Source organism: Pholcus phalangioides, unplaced genomic scaffold (assembly GCF_987345545.1).
Source record: "Pholcus phalangioides strain wild (caught in Gottingen) unplaced genomic scaffold, Ppha-v1.0 ptg000009l_1, whole genome shotgun sequence".
NCBI lineage: Eukaryota > Metazoa > Arthropoda > Arachnida > Araneae > Pholcidae > Pholcus > Pholcus phalangioides.
Window position 1 is genome coordinate 48,376,851 of NW_028301602.1, and position 12,813 is coordinate 48,389,663.

The 12,813-nt window shown below is 38.0% G+C and overlaps 1 protein-coding gene and 1 long non-coding RNA gene across 4 annotated transcripts in view; one reads left to right on the plus strand and one right to left on the minus strand.

Annotated features, from left to right (window-relative positions):
- Positions 1-12,813, plus strand: part of LOC149083237 (MFS-type transporter SLC18B1-like) — a 201,983-nt gene that overhangs the window by 128,125 nt on the left and 61,045 nt on the right. The window lies entirely within an intron of this gene.
- On the minus strand, positions 9,766-12,593 carry LOC149083239 (uncharacterized). The gene is made up of 3 exons (XR_016193226.1): positions 12,499-12,593; positions 12,034-12,118; positions 9,766-9,956 (listed from the first exon to the last, which is right to left on the minus strand). It is a non-coding gene; the product is annotated as an uncharacterized LOC149083239 (long non-coding RNA).

A 12,813-nucleotide genomic window follows, 5' to 3' on the forward strand; every position in this document is an offset into this window, starting at 1 on the left:
AATTTTCTACAGACAGTTTTTTTTTAAATAATGTAAGACAAACCAATTGCTCTGTAAAGAAATTATAAATTATGGTGAGCTGAGCATCACTACTATGGTAACCATCTCACCCATTACTAGAAACTAGAAATTCCCAAATGAAAAACACGTAAAAATACTTTATATGAGAATTTCTTTTTTGTTAATGAGTATGCACTGAGATTATAGAGAAAAGATAAAGGAGAAAAAATGTGAAACAGTGACTACCACGTAGCAGCTAGCTGACAAAACTGGATACTCAAGGTCAAGTTTTTACAGATTCGGTTTTTTTCCCCACGATCTCAGGAAAGTTTTACAATTTGAATGGGCATTCTAATTCTTTACGATAAAAAAAATGAGCATTCACAATATTGTAGGAACAATGTGAATTTACGCTGTATAGACGCTATCTTTGAATGCCGGCAGAAGCTGCAAAAGTACCATAATTTCCATAGGGGAATAAAGACTCCAAAATTTGACAATTACATGGCCCCTTATTCAGGGAAGCAACTAGATATCCCTCATCTTATCCTTCAACAACCCACTCTTGTATATGAGTACAGTACAGTGTACAAAGTAGTAAAACCAGTTTTTCAAGGTTGTGCGATCGTGATACATGGTAAAAAGAAGAAAAAAAAAAGAAGGGTAAAAAAGTTGGTGAGGTTTTTCTCTCTACCTTTTTCTTCTTCATAGAACTACACTGAAGAGCCAAAAAAACTGGTACACCTGCCTAATATCGTGTAGTTCCCCCGCGAGCCCGCAGAAGTGCCCCAACACGACGTGGCATGGACTCGGCTAATGTCTGAAGTAGTGCTGGAGGTAATTAACACCATGAATCCTGCAGGGCTGTCCATAAATCCGTAGGGGTAAGAGGGGATGGAGATCTCTTCTGAACAGCACGTTGCAAGGCATCCCAGATATGTTCAATAATGTTCATGTCTGGAGATTTTGGTGGCCATCCTATATCATGCCAACTGCACATGCCCCATACCATCACAGAGCCTCCACCAGCTTGAACAGGCCCCTGTTGACATGTATTCATGAGGATGTCCATGGATTCTTGAGGTTGTCTCCATACCTGTACACGTCCATCAGCTCGAAGCAATTGGAACCGAGACTCATCAGACCAGGCAACGTGTTTCCAGTCCTCAACAGTCCATCGTCGTGTTGGCGAGGCGTAAAGCTTTGTGTCGTGCAGTCATCAAGGTTACACGAGTGGGCCTTCGGCTCCGAAAGCCCATATCGATGATGTTTCGTTAAATGGTTCGCACGCTGACACTTGTTGATGGCCCAGCATTGAAATCTGCAGCAATTTGCAGAAGGGTTGCACGTCTGTCATGTTTAATGATTCTCGTCAGTCGTCGTTGGCCTCGTTCTTGCATGATCTTATTCTGGCTGCAGCGATGTCGTAGATTTAATTTTTTAACAGATTCCCGATATTCATGGTGCACTCGTGAAATGGTCGTACGTGAAAATCCAAATTTCATCGCTACCTCGGAGATGCTATGTCCCATCTCTCGTGCGCCAACTATAACACCACGTTTAAACTCACTTAAATCTCGATAACCTGCCATTGTTCCAAAATTACAGGTATTTGACGCGTTATAGCGCATCGATGGCATCTGTGGTCATAAACTTATTGTAGGGGGTTTGTTACAGTCCACCGATAGGTATCCACACTACATTGCATACTTTATGATGAAATTTCCTACATGTGTAAACATAAGAGGGTTGTCATATTGGGATTTCAATTACCCAGGTATCGATTGGGAGAACCTTTCAGATAGAGATTAATATGAAAGAGACTTTCTCAAGTTGGTGCCCGATAATTTTTTGTATCAGCATGTATCAGAAGGCACTAGGGGTACTGCTATTTTGGATTTAGTTCTTACTAGTTCCGAGGATCTTGTTGAGCATGTTTCGGCGAGAGGGAACAAGTTTTCTTCCAGTGATCGTGGCGTCGTTAGTTTTCTTTAACTTTTCTTAGGTAAGGTTGATAATAGCAAAAGACTGGTTCATTGCTTCCAGAGAACTAACTTTGATGATTTGAGAGAAAGATTAGCAAAAGTTTTTAAAGACCTGTTGGAATCAGTTGAAGTGGAAATTCAAGAATTTAGTACGAAGCTGTCCTCCGTGTTTTTCTCCGTCATACCCTTTGTTTGAAAAAAACATGTTTTCATATCACGCCTCCCATGGTTCATGGATAGCGTGCTGCGTAACCTTTATCTTGAAAAGAAAAAAGCATTCAGAGAGTATAAAATTGGACGAGGTGACCTGTCAATGTTTACTGATAAAAGAAGGACATTGAAAAAAGAAATAGGGGATAATAAAAAGGAAGTTGAATCTAGGTTGACATTGGCTCTGACCCAAAATCCTTTTTTAGATATGTCAATAATGGATATAAGGAAGCAGTTAGACCCCTCTCGATAGGAGGGTCCAGGATAGAGAGCAATGTAGGCATGTGTTGTGCTTTCAATGACTTTTTCGCATCTGTTTTTAATAGAGAAAATGATATTCAATGTACTGGTGTTGCATTTGGTAATAAAATCCTCAACAATATTTAAGTGGAAGACATGGAGGTCCCAAATCTTCTAAAAACTGCATGTGCAAGCAAAGCACCAGGGCCAGATGATATCTATCCTAGGGTCCTTAGGGAATGAGCTAATGAATTGTTAAGGCCAGTCACGTTTCACAGAATCCTTTCATCCCCGACATCTCACCCCTAGCACATTTCATCTCCAATACATCTGGCCCCGGAAAGTTTGCCCCGATACATTTGGCCTCCGGAAACTTCACCCCTGACATTTTGCCCCTGATATTTTACCTGCCCTGTCCATATACATGACCCTATCAGTGATCAAGAGAGTTAGAGATTTACCCCCGACTTTTAACCTGCCCTTACTGTATGAATTACATATGAATGATTGTATGAGTGGCTGCATGAATGATCAATTAAGTTGGACATTTACCCACTGGCATTTTATTTGCCTTGACCATATGAGTGACCAGAGGAATGACTTCAAGAATAACATAGTGAGTGATGATCAACTGCGCAACTACGTGAGTTGGACATTCAGTCTCAGATATTTCATTTCACACCTGACATTTTGCCCCTTTTGTAAATGTTGGGTGAGTATGTGGCAAAAATTTTCACAAAGCATATAATTTCTATTGGTCACAAATGCATTGGCGTGCGTAGGAAGCGTGGGGGGTTACTTTGGGGGGTTTTAAATGTTTTCTTCAGGACTGTTATACACTCATGTCCATAAATTAAGGATAATTCAGAATCACACGGAAATCAAAATCTAAAGTAAAAATTTCACCTGTAGAATTATCACACACATCTGCAAGAATGATATGCAAATTTCAGGAAGCCACCAGATGACGCCGATAGTACGCCACAATGACGAGAGTGTAAGAAGGGGGTATTCAAGGAATGGTAGCAAAGAAGTGAAATTGTTCACAAGAGTAATAATTGTAAGGCGCTCAGTGCCATAAGCGAATAGTTATGACACAGAGGACGCATGTGGATGATTTTTTACATGGTAGAATTATCGGCCGCCTGGAATGTGGGCGTACTCAGATGGAAGCATCCGAGAAACTTGGAATTAGCCAAAGTGTCATCTCTAGGCTTTGGCAACAATTCCAAGATAACGGAAATGTCAGTAGACGTTACAGTACAGGTCGCCCCCAAGTTACAACGCCTAATGAAGACCGGTATTTGGCAGTAACTGCCAAAAGAAGCAGATGGAGCACAGCATCCGACCTGTCTCGTCAGCTATCTGCAGCCACGGGTACCACGGTTTCAAAACAAACCGTGTACAGACGTTTGGGAGATATTGGTCTATATGCTCGCAGGCCTGTCAGATGTGTTCTGCTCACGGCAACGATTAGCCTGGAGTAGAGAACATGCAATGTGGACATCGTCACAGTGGGCTTGTGTGATGTTTTCCGACGTTCATATGGAGAACGCCAGGTACCCGTTACCACCAAGACAACATCATTGAACGACACCGTTACGGTGGTGCAGCATTGCTCGTTTGGGGTGGAACTATACTGTGTTCCAGAACATGAAAGCCCAAATTTATACGGACGTCATTCTGGAAGAACATGTACGTTTGTTTAGGGGTGCCATGGGCGCAGAATTTGTGTTTATGGATGACAACGGCCATCCTCACCGAGCAAACATCGTAAACGAATGCCTTGAATCTGAGGATATAACCCGTATAGAATGGCCAGCATTCTCACCTGACTTGAATTCAATAGAGCATGTGTGGGACATGCTTGGCCGACGAGTTGCATCCCATCAACCACCTCCTACATGTGTACCGTAACTTCGGAGAGCATTGCTTGCTGAGTGGAGTGATCTTCCCGAAGATCAGATCGATAATTTGATACTCAGCATGCCTAGGCGTTGTACGGACTGTATTTCATCGCATGGGAGACATACAATGTATTAACCATCATACCAACCATGTAATAGTAAGTTTTTGTAAAGGAGATATTTTTTACAATTGCTCCAGGGAGCGAAAATCGTAGTTTTTATGAATGGTATCATACATACACCATCGTGTTTGTTCTTTATCTTTTGTTTAATAAATGGGCTTTATGAATAAGTAACGCTTGTTTTGTTTCTGAACCTTTATTTGCCGAAGCTGGCATTATCCTCAATTTATGGACATGAGTGTAATTCAGCTTATGTTGAAAAATTACTCAGCAACGTAAATTCAGAAAAAATTATTTTATACTTCACTGCAAATTTCAAATTGTTAGGGACCATTAAAGTACTGCATAACCACCTATAGGGGGGGGGGTCATCTTTGCACACACACTCAACCACTCGGTCAATCATACAATCACTCACTTGGTCTATCACTCACTCAATCACTCCTACCGTCACATCTAGGAGACCTCAGTAAGATGTGGCCACAACTGGACTCTAAAAAGACACCTTTTCCCTTTCAAGGAAACTAAAGAGAAACTTATGTTGAAAATTCAATTTGATTTTTTTAACAGGTTTGTGAACTAGGTTCCACAATCATGACCCCCCCCAATTCAGTTCTAGAAACTAAGAAAAAAGTTTTAGGAGAAAATTTATATTGCTTAATTCCACATTGGGATCGTGTTGTCCCTAAAATATACTTCATGGCATTGTTTTGCACCTTGGTAAGGTACTAGGTGGAAGAACGATGATATGTCTCACCAAATAGATTTATTAATTAAATTAAATAGTGTGCCAGTTTATTAATACATGTAATTTTTTCAGTACGTTATATATTATTTGGGAATACGAATCATTGTGTGTACTTAATCAATCTAACTTCCTGCAACTGTAAGGTATTAAGATTTGAGGCACAATGGAAAACATTTGAATATACGAAAGGCACTGCGAACTGAAAAAAAAGTTTGGGAACTAGAGTGATTTTTATTACCATGTTTTAGGAAATGAAAAGATAACATGTGAAAGAGATAAATGCAAGATTTTCCAGGAGCAGATTGGGTGGTTTTTTGTCGCCATCAAAAGGAGATGTAGAACAGTTGGATGTTATGATTAGCTGAGCTTTGCATTACCATAGAACTTACTTTTCAGAACAGTTTGTTCTGTACAAGTGGAGAAATTGAAATTAAAAGTTTTCTTTCCTTTAAAAGTGGAGGAGGTCGATAATCATTTATTTAAAACCAATACTATAGGAAGTTGGACACAGCTATGTCTGTCGAGTCAGAAGATAGGAATGCAAAACGGTTGTAATTTTCCCGTTTTTACGACTTTTCAAGTGGCGTTGGGCCATTTTTTGCTGTTCAAATCTGAAAAAACAATAGTGTATATACGTATGTATTGCAAGAGATTGTTGACACTTCAAATTCGTAAACAGAGGATGGGTGGGAGTGATAGCAATTTCGAGGGGATATTTTGGTGACAGCCCTGCTTTGGAGTGGTTGGCAGGGCTCGGCACGGATCACTTTTTTCACTAAAAGTCACTTTTTTAGAAACTAGTCACTTTTATTACGTATTTTCAGGCCCAGGTCACTTTTTTCACTTTTTTTAGCAAAAAAACCTCGGTCTCGCGCGCTTTTCTGCTGTCAGTGTTTTTCTTTTCTTCAAGGAAGAACTTTAAAGGTTCAAGGTCGCTAATTTTCTCCCTCCCTTCATTGAACTACGATCGTTAGCTCCCTTCCCGTAGAACCCCTATACATGAAGGCGTCTTATCTTCCCGGGAGCATACCGTGTGACGTCAGCATAACTTGATTTCAAGGCGCTTGGAAAGAAAGCTCTTTGGTTAAAGAGTCATTTTATGGAAAAGCCGGTCGGAAAAAAATATCGTAGAAGGCGTACTTACAACAAAGAATTCCCCCCCCCCTACTACCATTCTTTCTTATTTCCCCACGCGTGCTAACTCGTTCTTTCATTTTCATCTTATTTTAAAATTGATCCTTTATTTTATTTGTGTTAAAAGTTTAGTCCCAAGGGCCGAATTCCTTTCTTGGAGCATCGAGCAAGTTTCATTTGTTGTTTGTTCTATCGTTACTTTTGTTCATTTTTTTTAATATTTGAAATGACGATTTAAGAGAGCCCGTGCAGAAACTAACTTACGCGCAGCGGGATAATACCAAAGCACGCGTATTAAAGATGCGTACTATTAATACGTATTAAGCGTATTATTAATACGCTTTGGAGAATACTCTTGTAGGTGGCCAAGGTTAAAGAAGCTCGCAAGTATTTTGAATTTACTTACAATAAAAAAAATCATCCGACTGAAAATCGCATCTATCTAGAAATAAAATTCGTTCTATTTTTCTAACTGGATTTAAATCTCAGCAAGAAACCGTAGCCCCACGTATGATCGAAAGGAGAACTGTTTATGAAAAGATCACAGAATCCTGCAATTCAACGTTTAATTGAACACAAGGGTTTCCAAATCAGATGAAAATTGGTCATCAGGCTGATAAAAACTCAGTTAACGTGCATGCGAGCCGTAAATAGAGACGGATTTAACGATGGGCACACCGAGCACGCCTCTGACCCCTACTTTACACTTTTTTCCCTAATTTAAGGGGCCTAATATTAATTTTTTTTTTTTATGCCCGGGCCGTCAACAACCGACCTTTATCCGCTTCTGGCCGGAACTTAATTTAGAGCATCTTCACGATACCGATTGTTGACTTAATATCGGTGTTGTGTAAACAATCCCCTTTTTAGACCTCGAAAGTTATTAAAACGTTTTTGTCTCGAGTCGCTGTTATGACCGCAATAGGAGAGGGCGGGGTCTGGTTCCACGGGTGTTGAACGAGGAATGGTGCCGAGTTTACTCTTTCTCCGTTAAAAAAATGGATACCGGCCTCGGGCGATAGTAAATTTTTGTTCGTACTTGCGGCCGGGTTGCTACATACCGTGATCAGATCCAAAACTGGGGGGGGGGGCATCGAAGATCAAGGGGCAGTAAAATTACGTTTCCCCTCCAGAAAAAAATATCGTATTACGGCCATGGTAAATCGGGAGCCTCGGGTGGGGTGGGGGGCAAATTCACTGTTTTTGTTCGTTGAAAATTACGGGAGGAGTCGGAGCTAACGTGGCGACTTTTTCTCGCGCTAAAATAGGTAACCCTGACAGCAGCATCCATAAACTCTGTATCAACCGCATTTATAAACCCCGTATATCGTTGACAGGGCCGTCTTAAGAGTATCATGGGCCCCCAGGCCAATTGATTTTTCGGAGGCCCTACCAAACATTCTCGAAAATTTCAACCAGATCTCATTTTTGTGGGTCCATGCTTTAAGACGACACTGGTCGTTGATTCGATTTTTGTGTTCATTTTATCCTAATTTTCCGTATTTCCCGATATATTTCTATCGATTTTCGCATATTAGGTTGATTCATATTATAAATTATATATTTTTTTGTAATTTTATGTGCCCTTTGTCAGCCATCTTGAATTGACCGCCGCAAAACGGCGATTGATTGGCGCGGAAAAAAGGCGCCACGTTGGTACTAACAAGGTTTATGGGAAATTTACCGGGGAGGCCCGCGGAGTCTTTTTCTGTTAAAAATTACGGGTGGAGGGGCCAAAATTATACTGTTTCTGGGTAAAGGAGTAAATGTTTTTTTTGCAGGGGTGTATGTTGTGTGCAAAAAAAAAGAAAAAAAATATATTTACAAATTTTTCTCTCAAACCAAACAATTTCAAAACTGGTTTATTTTCTCCCTCACAAACGGCCTTATTATTTTGGTGCCCCACCCTTCCCAGTCCAGCCATAGACTTGAAGGTCTTACGGCCGTATTCACCACTCACGGTCCTGAAACGCGGATCAGTTGAAACCTGTTTCAGTTTTAGAACGAATTTGGCATTCACCAGTAGGTCTCGAGTGCGTATCAAGTGAAACTCGCTTCAGTTGGCGAGTATTTGGCGTATATTAGCTTGGCAAGAGTAGATCCGACGCTGATTGGATGAAGGGTTTTTGATCTTCTAATGAAGTAGAAAACTCAACGGTTGGATTCTTGTGTTTACATTTTTCAACAATTTTTTTTCCATAAGCAAAATATGGTTTTATCATCCCCTTTTTAATGGAAATTCCATTTCATTCCAGCTACGGTTTTCTTTCCTACTTCCGCTATATCTATAATGATGGTTTTTCATTTCGCTACGAAATTGCTAATATTCTCAGATTAGATAAATTATATATCGCACGTACAATCAGCTTATGCGCTTGAATGAAAAAATGTATCAGCACATACAAATTTTATTAATCGTGAATGAAATGAAGGAAAAAAGGACGGTCGCAATTGTGTATATTTTAAAAAATACTAATAAATTTGGAAATTTTTCAAAAAATAATTTTTATCTGAATATTTTTTAAATTATGATTGTTTTGTACCTGAAATCAAATTTTTAGATACACATATTAAAATGAAAAAGTACAAAATTCAGTGAATTTGATTTCCAAAAAATTTTTTTATGCTGATAGTAATTAGCACTAAAAATTCGTAATTAGCACTAGTGCTAATAGTAATTCTTGTGATGCACATTGAATATTAAATTACTGAACATTAATAGCTGTATTTCCTATTAGCCAAATAAGTTAATATCTGAGACTGATTTTTTGTAATTTGTTGAAACTTGTATGATAGTTGCATGCAATCCTTCCTACACACAAGATGTGCCCCCTCTCAATGTATAAAATGCTAAACCCAACAGTTTTCTTTTCAACAAAAAACTGTTCCAACATGTGTACTAGTTTTTTTGATTAGCTTACATAAAAAGTTAGATTCAGTTCAAAACAGTTCATTATATTATTAAATATAAGTTGAAAGGACGTCCTTGAAGCTGAAAGATTCTTAAAAATAAAAAATCTGTAAACAAAGTTTCAAATCTGACAGTCAATACAAGCATTAGTGTATGCACAATTTTTTTTTATGTGTAAAATGCATTGCCTTTGAATCATGTTTAACTAAAGGGTAAACTAATAGCCAAGACTAAAAATTAAAAAAAACTTGACATATATTGATAGATTCAACGTCATTATTCATCAACAAAATCATTTTCCATCCCTCTTTTTACTAGCAGGATTGGTAGTTAAATCTGGATTTTTTTAAAATATATACTGTATTTACATGATAATCACAATCTAGTAATTCGTTACTTTCAAAATTTACATTGTAACTTGAACATAATTAAGGCACAAATTCAAACTACATAAAAAAAAGGCTAACATTTTCCTCACTTAAGAAATAAGGACAAATCAATTATCAAAAATAATTTATTCATATTTATATGGAAGTATTTGAGATTGCTAAAAAAAATAATGGTACGTATAACACACACACAAACATTGTAAATAAATATTGAGATTTTCTTCCGTGATTGAGTCAGCTCGTCTTCAGTGGCCACATTTTATCATAGATGTGTTTTTACCTTACTTTTGCTCCCAAATACTTGTTTCATCTGAAAAATTAAACATAGGTTTCATGAAAAAAAATTTCCCTAAAGAATGAAGCAAATCATACTCATGTGTTGTGATTTCAAGTACAGTGGAATAATACTGCATAATACGAATAAAGCACATGTAATCAGCAATCACATGGTACGAGTTATGTAATGATATATTACTTAAATATTATAAATTTCACTCAATCATTGCCCAATGCTGGCATGAACTGCACATAAATAAGGTTCCAAAAAGTAATTTCATGAATTTTTGAATTGGTGTTTTGAGCACGAAAGGTATGATCACACACTAAAATCTCAATAAAATGATATTCTGCAAATCAAGAAAAAATATCATTGTAGAGGGATTGCTGTTGTATTAAGATTAGAGATGTAAAATTCTTGAGAATATTGTAATGAAGGACTCTCGAAGGACTACTATTATAAATAACTTGAGAATATTATTCTTAACAAGAATATTCTCCAGTTATTTATAATATAATTATATATAATATCCTAGAGAATATACTCTGGAAAGACTACTTTTATAAATTACTGGGGAATATTCTTATCAAAAATAATTATTATTCTCAAGTTATTTCTCATATTAATATTCTCATCTCTAATCGAGTGGCAGCAGTTTAACATTATACTATAGGAATTTCCAAACAAGACTTTCAAAATATCGATGTAGAGGGATTTATTTTTATATCAAGTATCATTGTAGTGAGATTTAACTGTAAATATTAAACGAATGAACTGATATTTATACGCAAAATACTGATGCACAAATAGAATGAAATGAGCTGATAATTATATGATTTTGGATAATGAGAGTGCGTCACAGAAAATATTTTTTGTTGTGCACGTGTTTTCATTTGCGCAAATACTGTGGATTCTGCTTATAAAGGGTTTTTTTTTCCAAAAAATTACCATGAAAAATGTAAGCGGGGAAAATGCTTTAAACAGGAAATCTTAATAAAAATTAATTCGAGTACTAAGCAGGAAAATATTATACATGGGAATGTTATAAGCGAGATCGACTGAATATAGAAGGAAAATGTCATGTTTACACACAGCAGCAAAGTATCAAATAAATATATTCCTGCCAAGAGGTAAAAGCTAAAAAAAGGTAATATATTTTGCTTGGCATATAAATATTTTCATATTAGAGACGAAACATTTCCTACACAAATCTATATTTTAGAGTGTTGGTGAATATTGTATTGTTTAGGAATTAAAATGCACTACTGCAATGATCGCTTTTGCCTAGTACATTTTGCGAGTTCTTAATGTACGAGGCTCCTCAAGAGAAAAAAAGGCCCCACAAAAATGAGATCTGGTTGAAATTTTCTAGAATTTACCAGGTAGGACCACAGGAAAATTTCTCGTCTCGGGGGCCCCCCATCATGCTCTTAAGACGGTCCTGGTTAGGGAAATTTTTTTTTTGTATACAAGTAATACAAAAAATTTTTTTTTTGTATACACTGTATACAAGTGACTATTCCTGCAATTCAAGAGAGATATTCATGACTTCTTTTCAGACCAATGATACATTATTTTCAGAGAGGAAAAAACTTCAAAAGTGTGACACTATACCCTGCCATTTTAACCTTTAGGTCAGGACCGTAAATAAGCTGGGGCAACCGGAACACTTCCCAAGGGCCGAGAGAATGGGGGCCCTCACAAAAATGTACACTTTATAATAATAATAATACTTTCAGGGGCCCCCACTGAAGAAAAAATTCTGCATCGAGAGAGCCAGCTACCAGTGCTGTCTTAACGGATGGACCTACCCGGGCACGGCCCGGGGGCCTCGAGAGGGGCCTCACAAAAATGAGATTTGGTTGAAATTTTCTGTAATTTACCTGGTAGGTCCTCAGAAAAGCCACTTGGCCCGGGGGCCCATGGTGTTCTTAAGACGGCCCTGCCCACTACTACCCTGTTTCAGGTACCATAAAGACGAATTTGTCATTAATATCAATACATGAGTATATTACTCATGTTATTAAATAATCATTATTTGATAATGATCATTTTGTTAGCGAATGAAGTTCAGATTTGAAGGAAATCATAGAAAAGTATCATTACTCACCTTCTTTCGTCACTTGTTGATGGCTTCAAGTAGTAGTTGAAAGCTTTCATTGATCGGGGATAATTACTTAACATATATTTAATACCTTGCTGAAATGCTAAATGCTAGGTGGTGATGCTAGTGCAATTGCATCTGACTCCATATGAATGAGACGTACTTGTAGATACATTATCTTTAATTATGATGCTATATAGAAGATATTATTTACATGGTACATATATTAAGAGAGAGAAAGACGACGTTGGTGCATCTCGTGTGAGAGCCGGAGCTGAACTGATGTTCTCACACAGATGGCCCTTCGGACCCTCCGAAGGGGCATCCGGTCACGTGATCATCTCGTGTTTCAGTACAGAATGTACTGAGATTCTTTCACGTGACCAGAGCGTGCTTGTTAAGAGAGAGCCAATGTACAAAGTAAAGTAATAATAATAATACATATAAGAATATATATTGAGGCTCTACAACCTAAACGCGGTCACTCATCACCTTATAATTAATAAATTATTCTAAATTCCCTATTTCATTCCGGGTCATCGTAAAAACAATTCAGCGTGACCGCCATTACTATGTTGATGTTTGTGTTTGCGGCGATGATAATGTTCACTGCGCATGCGCTGAAACTCGATCCACCCTGCTGGATCGCCGATATCGGCGGTTCAGTTTCAGGCTTGAAAAGCTGGTCCGTGGATCTCGATTCAGGGGTGGTGAATACCAATTTTGAGGTGAAACGCGGTTTAGAACCTGGATCGCATTCTGAACCTGGATGGTGAATACGGCCGT